We start from the raw sequence: 16,259 nt of genomic DNA, 5'->3' as shown, positions 1-16,259 counted from the left end.
CCTATCAGTCAAACCATATAAGGGATTGACGCCACTCTCTACCAAAAACCTTAAGGCAATGGGTCTTTCACCTTTATATAGGTGAGTCCCTTCTACATAGGTACACTCCCACCAACCACAACCATGAGTAGCCATTTTCAACCATAACGAAACTTACTTACCTGAATACCCTTTGCTAGGAAGACTTTCGGTATAACTCTGTTGGGTCTATCGAGGAGAGGGTTTACAGGGGAGACATAAGCACCAATGACATCTGAGTCAAACCATATAAGAGATTGACATCACTCTCTACCCAAAACCTTAAAGCAATGGGTTAATGAGTCTTTCACCTTTATATATTGCTCTACTTTCTCATTTCTATCCAATGTGGGACTTAAACTTAATTTGGATTCCCAACATAGGTTACTTTAGAACACAAATAAGGTTCTTCCTTACAACTATAAAGGATATGAATGTCATGAGAACTTGAGTTTTATACGTAGAGTTTTGCCAACATTCCTTTTCAAAAAAATATTTTATACGTAGAGTTTGAGATGAAAAGAGTCGTTGTATATACTTTGTTTGTAAGGATACCTTATGTTGCTTCTTCTACGTCTAAGCACGCTTTAAAGCTTCAAGACAAATTAAATTATCCTAACTTATCATTGAATACATGTGACTTCTTTGACAATACTTTTAGAACGTGACAAAACTTCCTATGCTAAATGACTTCTCTTTATCTGTTGAGCAAATTGTAGGATGTGACGCAATATACTAACTTCCTATAAAATAAGCATGTTTTAAAGTTTCATGTGTATTATGGAATGCTTATGGCTTGATTCTATCAAATGAAGTATATTATTGTATGCTTAACAAAAATTTATCAGATGCATGTGTAGAAAACTTTGCATTTATAAGATGAAACACAATATAAAACTATTTTATCCTTAGTTGTTTAAGCATACAATCAAAATCAGCAAAATGTTTTTTTGAACTTGGATTCAACACTTCTTAAGAAGTATATTTTAAACTCAATTTTACAAAACCAGCTTGTAAGTGAGATTTGCACCTACTTATATATTTTAAACTCGTCTTATCTCTAGTTTATGTGAAATCTCTAACATACGCCCTTCATGCTAAGACACATACATATCAAGCGTGAGATTATACATTAAATGATGGTTTGATAATAACTCAATAAAAGGTAGCATGATAAGGTTAACAAACTACAAATCTCATTAGCATAGACTTGAGATGATTTTGATATTATTTTAAGAAGTGAACTTTAAGTCTAATTCAATTTTATAAAATATTAGTAAATATTGTACCATCTTATGTCTTGTAAACTCCTCTTATCTTTAATTAATTATTGTCAGACATCCAACAACACTCATTTTTATACACATTGGATTCGTTCTTAAACATTATTACTCTCAAACATTATTAAATGGGTTTGAAAGGTTGTTTCTTTTTTGGTTTATTGATTTAGGAATTTGAGGGATGGGAACGAGAGTCTAAAAGTGAAGGGCATACAATTTTACAACAAAATGAGTTACATATAAAGTTGACATTGCTTGTAGATGCAGATAGCAGAGGTTGGGAAATCCCTAGGAACAGTCATTGTGTTGGATACAGAAATGGTAGTGGAGTAATAACCATGCGATGATGGTTATGTCATGTTTGAACTTTTAGACGACAAAAACGGTGCTGTTGTGGTGCATTTTAATGATGAAAAGTTCTTTGCTCCATTGGAGCATTTGGATCATGACCTAAAGAAACAAAAATAGTGGCAGTTAGTTTTGGCATTCAGGTGTTCATGGCAACACTTGTATGCATGTGTGAGCCTCTATATAATTACTTTTGCATCTTCCATAGCACGCTTAAGGGCCTATTCCCTTTTTGCCCCTTTCTTCACTTTCCTCTTTCTCATTTTCAAATAACTCCAATTCTACTTTCTATCTTTTTCTGTTTGTCTTAATCCTCTTTTTTTTTTGCATAACTTATGAATCAATCTAACACAGTCACTAAAGTTATAATCAAACAATCACTAAAAATATATAGTTATTTGGTCCAACTCCATTCAAAATTAACTTGACTTCTCAGATAAATTATGGTGGAAGAGACTTTGTAGTATGAGTTTAATGATTATGTAAAATAGCTTTTTACCGTATTTCAATTGCATAAATTAAAATAAAGCATTTACGTGTCATAAAAGCTTCATCTTATTAATTTTGTAGGTTAAAATCAAGTTTAAATTCAAATTATAAGATGACATACAAATAATCTATTTTAATAAATTGTTAGATTTTTCCAATCTTTCGTTATTAAATCAAGAGTTTGAGATCTCATGTTAAATCTGTTTTTTTATATTTAAATAAATAATTTTGCATTAATTAATTTTAGAAAGATTAATTTTACATTAATTTAAGAGGTGGGTAAATTTTGTTTATTAAAATAATAGAAAACTACTTATTTTAAACATAAATAGATTAGAGAAATAATTCTTATTTGTGATTCAGAAACAGTTCCTTTTTTTATGTGAAGATGAGTCAATAACAGTTAAATTAAGTAAAATATGAGAGTAATTATTTGAATTTAATTTGGTTGAAGCGTCATCAGAAGCAACCTAATTAAACTTGATTGTGGGGCCTTTTTAGCTTGAGATTTCCGTAATCTTTTTTACTTCTTGTGCAAATCCTATATTAATCTTTACCTTAATCACTTTATTCCTAAGTATAAACAAGGTACCTACAATTAGCTAATCAAAGGTTTCCGTGGCATCAAATAGACAAAGGAATCTCACGTCATCATTTTATGGATCCTTTTTTGCCCAAAAAGAAGGATGTCAAAAGAAGGAAAGAATATGTTTGTTGGTTTTGCGCGAAGAACGCATTAATGATTCTAATTTCTTCATGGGTGTTCATGTTTTTGTTTCTACAATTGATTTTCAATTAAAGTTAGTACTCATACAGAAAGCTGATTGTAATATTTTTTGTGACATCTGAATCTAAGATTTAACATAATGTCAAACATTATAGTGAACTAACAAAATATCTCTTTCATCTTAAATATCAAAATGAAACATTTTAAATATGCACATCATTTATTTTCTTCATTCATTTGTTCATTAATATTAGAAATTAAAATATTAGTCTAAGTTCTATTTAAAATGAAAAAGTTAAACATTATATAAAAATTATATATAAATATTCATTATTTTGAGGTTTTAGATTGATGAAATGTCAATTATTCATGTTAATTGAATTCATATGTCATTAGTGTTGTGTTTAGTGTTTTTTTTTAAAAATTCATCAATAAAATATAATAATGAAGTCAATTTTCTTCTTTAGTTTGATGGTTTCTGTGTTTATATTGTTTGAATTTTTACTATTTCAAAAGGAAGTAGGATTTGAGTACTTTAAAAGGTTTAAGTTTAGATAGTTAAAATTTTTAATATTAATTGATTTTTCTCGAAGAATGTATGCACAATTAATGTTGGGTTTGTCTCTAATAAATGAAACCTCAATTTGTATATGATTTTACCTATACATTTTCATTGTTAAAGTGAAATTTATATCTATTTATATATTGTAAATCAACTTTATTTTTTTAGTTGACGTGGATCTCCAACACATACCTTACGTTGAGATATATACATATCAAGTGTGAGACTAAACATTAATAAATTGTTTGATAACTTCAACAAACAACAAATCTTATTAGGATAGGTTTTAGATAATTCCGATATCATCTTAAGAAGTGAATTTTAAGTCCAAGTCAATCCTATAAAATCTATTTCATAGTTTTGAATGACTCTGATACCATTTAAAAAAATAACTTTAAGATTAATTGAATCATACAAACCCAACTTATAAACTAAGCTTTGCACTTACTTTAAAACAACTTTAAATTTGTATTATCTTTAATTAATGGGGGATCTCCAACACTCCATACTCATTATCATAATTGAATTAAAATACATTAAAGAGAAGAAGTGGCATATAGAATTGATAATGATAGGTTTGATCTTCTTTGTCAATTAGTACATGTGTGTTGACAACTTAAATGTGGGAGATATTTTGATGAATGACCTATGTGAGCATGATTTTGATACAAAAATGATGTGTGAGAACACAAAAACATAATTAGCAGCATGATAACAAAAGTACTTTGTGTTCGTTATCATAACCATAAAGTCATGATAAGGTTACCACCTTCCACAATATATATACTATAAGCTTTGCCTCCACATTTTTTTGAAGGTGAACATATTTACAAGAATCCGTAATTAATATGAGAATTAGGACTTTAACGAGTATCAAGTCATGAATTACTTTATAAAAATATTTGACGTCATTTTAATGATGAACTTCTTTTTACATATTAATTATTCATCTTTCTCATGTTCACTTGACTTAAAAAACTTACTCCAAACTTGAATTCTATGCAATTTTTTCATCAAGTGTAAATTTCAGCACCTCCAAATATTTTTTTCACAATTTTTTCTTTTAAAAAATTTTCATAAATAAAAATAAGAATTAAATTGTTTTTATTTTAAACTTTGATACATTTTCGTCTCTAAAATGAATAATATAGTCCTTTTAATTCAACCACATCAATTTTTGTAGGTGTTAAACAATGTTTGACGTTTATATTTGATTTGCTTACATGTTATAGTTCTAACGTCAATTTAAAATACTATTTATCACTCATAAAAGAAAGTTGAGTATTTGGTTAAAAATTTACATTGATTATTTTTTAAATTTGAAAATCAAAATATATTAAAATTTAAAATAAAACAAAAATACAATTTCGCATTTACCGAACCTAAAAATAATTATTGAATTTCTCACACTCTTTTCTTTGAAGTCACCTTGGCATACCAACTTCGAATTATCCAAATTTGAGAATGAGATGAATTTGATAATTTGACATGGGGTTAACAAGGGGGAAATGCGTACTGTTTTATCTTTGCATTTCTTTTTACTGAAAAGGTGTCCCAGGAAACCAAGATTTGATTGAAAAGTTTACTCATTCCTACCAGAGATGTATGTGTTGCGTTACGTAAAGGACTGAAAATCATAACTTGTTCCGTTTATCTAACAATTCAGATGTCATAGATCAGAAGTGATGAGAAGTACCTTTTCAACCTCTTTTCTTTTATCATAAATAGTGTTTTCTCACTCAAAGAATCAATGTATTTTTGGGATGATGTTTATACATTTGAATTTAGATAACCCTAATTTTAAATACTAAAAACAATACAACACCTCAAACTTATTTAATCCTATTTATAACACGAGATGATATAATTTTGTTAACTTTTTCTAAATTGTACTTTTGATAAATATTTTTAAAAAGGAAAAATTGACTTCAAATAATCAAACAGTATTCTTTTGCCCGTAAGTATTATGTTTTCTCCTCAAAGGATACCAAAAATGCTTTGAAAAGTTGCAGATTTGATTCAAACTAAAAATAGAAGGGTTGTCAAAGCTGCAGTTACTTCCAAAGCTATAAAAAAAATCTCTCCCAAGACATAAGAAAAACATCTCTCTATAATTGATTTTTTGCTTTTGATTAGAATATTTTTTTCGTGCACATGTAAGGTTTTAAATGGGATAGAAGAAAAAAATCTTAGTAAGTTTTTTACTTGCATTTAATCCATCACAAGTGATAATTAATAATATTTTATTTTCATCCAAGTAAGTAATATTGTAATTTTGTATGAAAGATTCTAAGTGACAGTAATTTTATTTAAGGTTTAATGTCTCATTAGGTCCCTATTTTTGTTCAAAATCTTAAATGTGACAGCGTAGATTTAATGTACATGGCACTAAAACGTGGTTCAATTTTATTTTTTTAATTTTTGAATTAAAAAATGATGTGTACAGAGTGGTAATATAATTTCAGTAAGGGCAAAGTAGGGAAATCCAATTAAATGAAGTGCTGAAAACCCCATTTTTCTCTGCAATTTGGAACTCGAAATGAAATTGGGGGAAGTTGAGTTTTAGGGTTCGTGGGAAATTCTGTTCGAAACAATGTTGGTTCAAACAATAGGCATTTCCAGAACTGTGGAAAAGCGATGAGAAGCCTGAAAGTGTGGAGTGTTCTAGAAAGGTTTCAATTGAGACATCAGTAGTAGCTTAACTTATACTTCCAAGTTCTAAAAACTTTTGGTGTCTGGTAGTGTATTGTGCTTTGATGTTGATTAATGTTGTTGGAGAATTTTATATATTTATTTCAAACAATAGGCAAAGGTAGTATGTTTTGAAGAAAGACAAAAACTCCCAGAACCATGCTTCCAAAAATCCATAAATTACATATATGTGTGATTATTATCCACACAGAAATGCTAAGAATAGACAATGTTGGTTCAACCAATATTCCGTTTATCAAAAGAAAACAAGACAAAATTAGACAATAAGGATCAATCCATTAACGTATGCTTCTTTCCAGTGAAAGGCTTGAACTTTAGTTGTTCTTTCTTTTGGAATTTCTCTTGTCTTTTGTTTCCTGGAGAAAACTAAAAACAAAGAAAAATTGGTTAGATGGACTTCTGAAGAGAAAATGCATACAAAAATCATGTAAACAAATTATAGACTTTTTTTGCCATTTCTGTCTATCAATAAAATTGTTACTTATGAGAACTACCTTAGGTGTTGCTTGAAAGCTAGGCGTAGTTACATTAGATCCAAACACAAGATTTCCAGAAGATCTACGTGACGCAGTATTTTTTGGCTTAGAATAAGAATTCTTCTTTTCTTTGTCAGTTTCTTTGTGCTTTCGCTTTGGACAGGATGTTTCTTCAACTATTCTTGGTGAGGCTTTACCACCCAAACGTCTTCCAATTCCTGAGAACGGAATGAAAGGCTTGTATTTTGGATCTTCTTCCTCTAGAAATTTCTCTTACCATTTGTTTTCATGAGAAGTCTAAAATCAAAGAAAAATTGGTTCAATTTCTCCCACGAACCCTAAAACTCAACTTCCCCCAATTTCATTTCGAGTTCCAAATTGCAGAGGGGAATGGGGCTTTCGGCACTTCATTTAATTGGATTTACCTACTTTGTCCTTACTGAAATTATATTACCACTATGTACATATCATTTTTTAATTCAAAAATTAAAAAAAATAAAATTGAACCACGTTTTTAATGCCACGTACATTAAATCTACACTATCACCATGCCACGTACTACCCTCACTCACGGCGTTTGATCAATTTGACGGAAATCCTTTATTTGAGTCAATTTTACAAAAATAAGGACCCAATTGAGACACCGAACAAGATGATGACCTATTTGAGATTCTGAACGAAAATAGGGACCTAATGAGACATTAAACCTTTATTTAAAGATGACAAATGAATTTGTTTAGAGTTCTCGTATTGATCAAATACAAGTATGAGTATAATAATAACTAATTTTCTTTTTTAATTGGGTACGAGGACACGTATGAGTATCTTAGTTTAAAATTATCATTAGTTTAATATTTTTCTTTGGTTCAATTTAGTTTAATATAATATTTAGTGTGTATAATAAAAAAGATTAATAGAGACATTTGAAATATTTTTAATCTTGAATATTTGTTTTCTTTTTATAACTTTATGTAAATACTTTTTTAACTTTAGCAACTTTGTTTCATCAATGTTTGCAAAATTTATAGATGTTTTGATTGTGAAATTTTATTTATGTTAATTGTGAAATATTTTATATGATTCTTTCACTTTTATCCAATTGTTATTTGATGTGTTGATTTGAAATTTATACCATTATGATTTCTTTCTAAATATTTGACACCTAAGATATGAGAATATATCCTTTTGATATTGAATTTTTTATAATATTATGTTTTTTTTATGTGATTTTTATTTTTTTATACAAAATAATTAATTGACACTGAAACAATAAAAAAATAGTATGGACATGGATATATATGTACCCCTATGGGGATTGGGGATAGGGATGAGACAAAAATCTTATATCCATTGGGTATAAAGGTGGGGACAAGGATGAATTTTTACCTCGAAGATGGGTATGAGTAGAGTTGTCGAAACGGGTAACTCGGCTTAACCCGACCTAGCTCACCATGCCAACCCAATCCGACTCACTTATTAGTGAGCTGAAAAAATTCGAATCCGACCTGAGTTGGTGGGTTAAAGAGGTTGACTCACTGACTCATTTAATTATAATTTTTTTTAAATAAAAAAATTACAAATTTTTTAATTCAAATCTAAATAAACATCACACTAAAATGATGTTAAACTCTAAAGACAATTCAAAATAAAAAAGAAAGTATCATATCATCCTAGCGTAATCCAAAAACATGTACAAAAATAGATAAATCTATAATATTTTTCTCTCTTGAAACATCTTCTTTATCACCATCTACAATATAATAAAAAAAAGCTAGCTAATAATATTGAAACAAAAAAAATATAAATAATTAAATTAAATTAGGTGGGTTGGCTCACCACGGGTTTAACCCAGTAAGCCGGGTTAAAATCTAGTCTGCATAAAAAAATTACATTTTTTTCAAATCTAATCCGATTCAAACCCGTGGTGAACCGAATTGACTCGCGGACCATTTTGACAACACTGGGGATGGGACAATGAAACTCATCCTCGTCCTGTCTTGTCTCATTACCATCTCTAATTCTATCTCAATTAACATTCTTCACTTCATTATGATATCATTGACAAATGACTCTAAATAGTTTTAATATGTTTTGATGCTTAAATGAAATGACTTGGTTCAAATTGTTATTCTTTTCTTGCTTTTCATGTATGTTTCTTTTATTTAATGTTGAATCATTAGTTCTCATAATGCAAGAGTTATTTTCTTTTGTTTTTTTCACATTCTTTATAATATTTCTCTAGAATGTGTTAGATCAAACTTGTCATTGTAAAATATGTTATGTTGTGAGTGTTAGATGAATAGGGTTTACCACACCTTATTTTAAAATTTATGGGTATTTTAAAAAAAATTATTTTATAAATTTTAAAATAAAATCTAACTAAATTAAAAATATATAAAAAATATAAATTAAAATTAAATTTTAATTTAATAAAATAATAAAATGCAAATTAAATTTAACTTAATAAATTTAATTTTAATTTTAACTTTTTACCTTTAAAATATACTCATAATATAATATCTACATCTTATTTATTTATAAATAAATATTAAATATTTATTATCTATAATTATCAATATCCACAGTAAATTTTATTCATAAATGTTTACAATGATATTTTTGTAATCATGTTAACTAAGAGTAAATTGGGTTTGACATTTAACTGGTGGGACCATGACTTGAAAAAGCTGAAAAGATAGGTTCAGGGCGTGACAAATCTGTGTAATAGGTTCACTGAAAGAGACTTAAAAAAAAAAAAAAGAGGGTGCCGCTAAACTCAATTATTCAACTGTTTCATCAGACAGAATCTTATGTCAAAATCTAAACATGGTGGGGTTAAGTTTCTCTACCATCATTTACCACTCCCCCTTTCCTTTCTATTTCTATGTATCTAGCATTAGAACCAATTACTCTAGTAAAAGAAAGAGGGCTTGATGAAAAAAAAATGTTACTACCAGAACATCTTTATATAACTGGACCATAATATCTTAAAATTTTGGATTTTATAATATGTTTTCATTGAAATATGTTAACATGATATAAAAATAGGACCTATAATGCTAACAAAGATCTGGATCTTAAAAAAAAATTGTTTTAAAAATACATATGTAAAATATTAATAAAAATGTGAATCTTATAAAACTGTAAAATTAAAATAAATATTATAAAAAATATCACCAAAGTTAAGTTAAAATCTTATATATAAACCCACTGTAACCACTATATCTGGATCCAAAATTTCCATTATCTGAATAGAGTACAAAAAACATACATATAATTTTTAAAAATGTGTTTAAATTGCTTTTTATAAGTATATATAACAAAACTAGAAGAAAAAATACTTGTGGGTATTTTATTTTTAAAAAATAAATAAGTTTAATCCTAATATTTACCTGATAGAGATACACATTAAAGAACAGTACGAATAAAATGTGTAGAACTGTACTTAGGTTTTACTTATAAAATCACTGTTTATCTGTAGTTCTTCTTATCATTGTATAAAAGAAAAATATTTTCACTCTTTTTATGTTATGACATATACTAATTATGTACTTTACAAGGAGTTAGATTCTACCCATTAACATGCATTGAAGTCAAGCATTAGAATAACACAGTTCCTTAATATGTCTGTCAGAACATATGATGAGGTATTCCGCAACCTGCTGAAGCAACCGAGAGAAAAAGGACTAGAAAAAGAAAAAGTGCAATAAATGTTATGAGCATGTGGTCTTGTCTAGATGCATTTGGAAAGGTAGCAAGCGCAGGTAAAAGACAAAGGTTGTTGTTCAGCTTTTCTGAGATGGCTTCTAAGACACACATATTACCTATGTTGTTTGGTCTTCTTCTTTCTGCCATGCACAGGGACAGTGTCCATAACATAAACATACACATGATGAATGTAACAAAATGGTGAAAGTGAAAGAGTTGTTGAGTTATGTCAACCCTTAGCATGTCAGGGAATGAATGATAGAGTGCATGCAAAAGAAGAGGGTGATTGTATGTGCTGTAATACTTCCAAAACACAAGTCAGAATTACAAAGGGTATTTGCATATATATATATACATATATGTGTCTTCTCTATCACTTTTTCTTTCTATGCATGAATGGTTCTCCGACATTGCACCAGCTTTTTTTTTTTGGAGATCATAATTATTCACCTCACTGCATATATATCAGTACATTTTTTTTCTCTCTCTCTGAGTAATGTTTGTTGTTGCACGATGGAATATTGTTTCCTTTTGGATCATGAAACCAGCTCATAGAGCATGAAGGCAGCAACATCTTAAGGGATGGAATTTGTACTCTTTTTCCCTTTTTGCATATGAAGTGGAGGAAATAAGTTAAGTCCCTTGTTGGAATCTTTGAAATTAAAGATTTGACAATTGAGTTTGATGTTCTTTTATCTTTGGTACAAACCTTTCCACAGTTCAGTTGACAGATCATACGACATGAGATAAAGAGATAAAGCAACTTCAAACTCTTTTTTGTCTCTCAAGTTTCAACGGGGTCATTCTATTAGCATTTGGCTTTTTCTTCTCCTATCATCATGATTTTTAAAATCAACATATTTTAAAATCTTCAAAAATAAAAATATTTCAGGATTATTAAATACATTGTATGTGACCGAAGACCTGGGCATGCTACTTACTTTTAAGTGGGTTATTCAAATAAGATCTTACTATCTATTGGGAACCTAGTAGAGTATTGAATATCAAGTATTAAGTATTGAATATCGAAAACTATAAAAGATAAATCTTCTTGCATGTTGGATAATCCTGTGCAGACTTTATAAAATAAGTTTGTTTCTGTAATAACATTAAATAAACTTTTCAGAATTTTCAAAATAAAATTTTTGGAGTAGGATTTTAAAATGGAATTTTTAAACACATGAATTTTGGAATGAACTTTGAATAACGTTGTTTTCGAAAACAAGTTTTCTAGACATATACAATACCTTCTAAAATAAGTTTTCCAGAACAAATTATTAAGACTTTTTTTTAAACACATCAAATATATTACAGAATGAACTTTTTAGAATAAGATTTATTCCAAAAAGCTGTTTTTTTTTTCTTCTTTTTCCTCTGCAGTGACTATGGTGCATTGGTGGTGACGATGATACAGATGATAACAAGATATTTTAGTCTTTTTCTATTAGTTTTGAGTGCAGGAAGAAAAAGCCTTAACATTTTATACATCCATCTTCTTTCTCTCTCTTTTTCAGTTGGGCTTGAATCCATTTTCAGGGTGTTGCTCCCTCCACTACCACACCTTTCTCCCTTCACCTTTCCTTTACTATTTTTCCCCTCAGTAAAATTTTATTTTTAGGGTTATTATTTTTTAATTTTACCCATTCACAACCTATTTCACTAATAACCTATTCTAGTCCCGTACATGAGTAAAATACTTTTCTTTCATTTTAACATTATACTTCTTTCTCTCCTTCTTTCGTCGTTGTGAGATACTACAAGTTACAAAGGTTGGTGGTGGTGGAAAAAATTATCAAGCAGTTTCCCTCTCGTGGTGCATTCGCTCTCGGGGTGCAGTGCGTGTCGTGCTTCCTCCATGTGCGTATTCGAATAAACCTTGAAAATAAACCCTAAAATAAAAAACGTAACCTTTAAACGGAGGTGACATCCTTCAACGGATGTCAACATCCGTTTAAGGTAAAACGAATGTCGACATCCGTTTAAGGTAAAACGGATGTTGACATCCGTTTTTTCTTAAACGGATGTTGACATCCGTTTTTCCTTAAACGGATGTTGACATCCGTTGAAGGATGTCACCTCCGTTTAAAGGTTACGTTTTTTATTTTAGGGTTTGTTTTATTAGGGGACATCCGTTGAAGGATGTCACCTCCGTTGATGTATACTTCCTCATGTTGGTCGACGCTCTGGACGCTCCTCCACACCACGGCGGCGACACTCCTTCACACTACGGTGGCAATGGAAGCTTTCAAACCAAAAAAAAAAATTGGGAAGAAAAAGGAATGTAAGCGTGGGAGGTGGGGAAGTGAAACGAAAATGGGGAAAGGGGAAGAGAGTTCTGTGGGTGGGTGCTGGAAAAGTAAAATTAGGGTTTCAAATTATTTAAAATAGGATAAAAGTAAAAATCTTTTTAACTTAAGGATATAATTTATTTAAAATAATGTGGGGAGGTGGAGAAAGTATAGGGTGGTGGTGTCCTCATGGCTTTAACTTTAAGGTAAAAATTGAATTTGCTAAATACAATTTTTAATTAGTTTGAATTATTTTATGTGGCATACTTTTTAAAATAATTTTAGCTAGCCTAAAACTTTATCTTTTCTGTGCATCAGGGAGTTAATTCTAACACTTAAACAATACGTGTTGCAAAAGTATGGTACTACTAACCATTAATTTCAATTGGGCCCATCTCCAATGGTAAAGGTTTAGGCTAGTTCATTGACATTGTTTTCTCCACTCCAATATTTTATTTATGCACCTCCCTCCCCTTAGATTGTAATCATGAAAATGAGTTTTCAAAATTGTTAACATTTCCTAATAGTGTTTTTCGCAATGTATTAAAAAGCTTCTGAACTATATATTCTCAAAGTATGAAAAAATATATTTTGAAATACAAATTTTGAAAACGATCCTAGATATATAAAAAAAAAAAAAAAATATTATGAAAAGATATTTTCATAATAATTTAAAGGTTTAATCCTTTAGTACATCCCTATTTATGTACGAATGTCTCAATTGGGTCCTCGTTTTTTAAAGTGTATCAAAATGGTCCTTAATTTTGAAAATTCATATCAATTGAGTCCTTTCCGTTAAGTTGGCTGGACGACGTTAAAAAAATTCATGAGTGGATGCTGAGATGACGAACGAACGCTCGTCCACCAGCGAACGAACGCTCGTCCACCAGAGAACGAACGCTCGTCCACCAGAAAACGAACGCTCGTCGACCTCTTACTGCTGGACGACCGTTCGTTCCACACTGGACGACCGTTCGTTCGGTGGTCGACGAGCGTTCGTTCGCTGATGGACGAGCGTTCGTCCGCTGGTGGACGAGCGTCCGTTCGTCATCTCAGCATCCACTCATCAATTTTTTTAACGCCGTCCACCCAACTTAACGGAAAGGACTCAATTGATATCAATTTTCAAAATTAAGGACCATTTTGATACATTTTAAAAAACGAGGACCCAATTGAGACATTCGTACATAAATAGGGATGTACTAAAGGATTAAACCTAATTTAAAATATATTTAAAAATATTTGTTCTAGTATGACAAATTTGAAACCTTCTTAAATATCCTTTCCTAAAGTTTTCATAAAGTTTCTACTATTGACTTTTAGAATTTAAGGTTTAGCTTGTTATGACACGGGATAAAAAGGATGAGTTTATGACCAACATTAGGAGTGTCCACTAAGGAAAATAAAATAATGGTAGCAACTAAGATAAATTTGGGGAGAAGAAAGACGTTGACAAAAAATAATTTGCGTGTTCTATGTAGTGAGATAGGGAAATATAGGTCAGATAACAAGGATTAGAGATGACACAATTGATCAAGGAATGTAATTGAGGGAATTTTCTTTTATAGTGTGTTAGGGTGAGATAAGTATAGTCCTTGATTTGATGATTTTAATACAATGTATTCTTAGGATTCCTTTTCATAAATACATAGTGTAAGGATAAGGTTCTTTGAGAGTGTAATGTGTTAGATTAATTGATTTAAATAAAATGACTTGACTAAATGTATACAACTTTTAAAAAATAAATAGAAGTACTAAAAAGTTTAACGATAATTTAATTAATTGCGAAAAAAAATCCAAAATTATAATTACATAATAAAATATTTTTAATTAGAAATAAAAATTTCATTTATATAATAAAATTAATATAGTTATTTCTCCTTATGTCATTTTATATTTATAAACAAATTTATTAATTAATTTACCAAACACTTCTAATTTAATAAGTTAGCTTATTAACTCAAGAATTTATAAATTATAAGTGTATGGGTTAGCAACTAGCATCTTAATTAGTTTTTCACAAATAAACTTTCCAAATGAATTTATATTTAAATTTTGATTAAAACTTTCAATTTAAATATTATGTACCAAATAAAATATAGTTAAAATGAAAGTGAACAATTATTTCACACTTACTCATAGTTGGCATAAATTTAGGCAAATCTAAAATATTTGTCATATAGATGTGTCTTTATCTATTTTGTTTTTATCATTTGTCTCTAGGGTTCTCGTCTAGTACTTGTTCCTTTGTTTTTCTCGTTATTTATCTTTTGTTCTATTAGTTTTTCACATGCTTTACCGAATTATTCACATGTTTTATCATGCTCTTCACATGCTCTATCTAGCTATGCGAGCTGTTAAGACACTTCTTCGAGTTATTTGAGTGTGTCTCTCCCCAAGCTATCTAAGCTCTCCATAGTCTCTATTGAGCTCTCTAAGCTATTCAGACATCCAATTGAGTTATTTGGGTTATCTGCACATCTTACCATCATTTCTAACCTACTCAGTTATCTTGTCAACCTATCCATGCTACTCAGTTGTCTTACCGAGTTTTCCTTGCCACTCGATTGTCTTGCCGAGTTTTACACTCGCTTGTACTTGGTATGTGTCATTATCAACAATGTTGCTTCTTCTTTAACTTCTTTTGTGAGGTTGATTTATTCTTTTCCATTAGATGGAAAATTTTTAGTAAAATGTCCGACCTTACCACAACTGAAACACTTATCCAAGTAGCACTCATTTGCATAATGACCATACTTGCTTAATCGACCTCCTCTCCATGGACCTCGTCCTCTTTCGTGTCAATTTTGTTGGTTGGACTATTCTTTCTCTTCATTTTTCCCTGGGCTTCTACCACTTGGATCACTTCCTTTGTTGCTTGTGTGCTTTGAGAGACATGACAAGCTCCTCAACTGTGAGCGTTGATAGGTTCTTGGACTCCTCAATCTCTTACACCACAACTCGGCTATCGAGCAACATCTCTTTACTTATGTTGAGCGGTTCACCACAGTTTCAACCTGAGTTATATACTCAGATACTCCTACTATCTACTTCATCCTCATGCTCTCTAACTAGCACTTGAGTGTTTGAAGTCGCACTTGCTTCACTTGGTCATCTCCCTTATATGTTTTTTATAATATATCATACGCTTCTTTTGAAGATTTAACGCTTCCTATCTTCTCAAAGCTAGACTCGTTAACATGTAAAAGGATACCTTATTCTTTACAAGTGTTGCTTTCAACCATTTAACTAAGCATTTGACCAATTTGTGGTGTTTCCCGGTGACTATTTTCCACCACCTTCCAATTATCTTAAAAACCAAGAAAGGTCTTCATTTGAAGACTCTAATTGCCATAGTTGACCACCTTTGTAAACTTGGACAGTGATACACTATTTGTAAGATTGATCATCACACTCTCTCTTTTTCAAACACACAAGATCTCTCGCTCTTTTTTTTCACTCAAACACTTAAGCTAATTGGGTTTGATACCACTTTGTTGACAACAAACCTCTCTTTTGAAAAAGCTTGACTCACCTCTATTGTTGTTGTTGTTTGATTCATGCATTCAACAATACAATTTATAAATTCACATATTCTTGACTGTTGTACTCAAAACAGACAAAATCGACTATAAATGACTAATTACCCAT

The sequence above is a fragment of the Vigna umbellata genome, chromosome 8, assembly GCF_029865625.1.
Source record: "Vigna umbellata cultivar VRB3 chromosome 8, Vumbellata_1.0, whole genome shotgun sequence".
NCBI lineage: Eukaryota > Viridiplantae > Streptophyta > Magnoliopsida > Fabales > Fabaceae > Vigna > Vigna umbellata.
Note: the sequence above shows the minus strand (reverse complement) of the source record.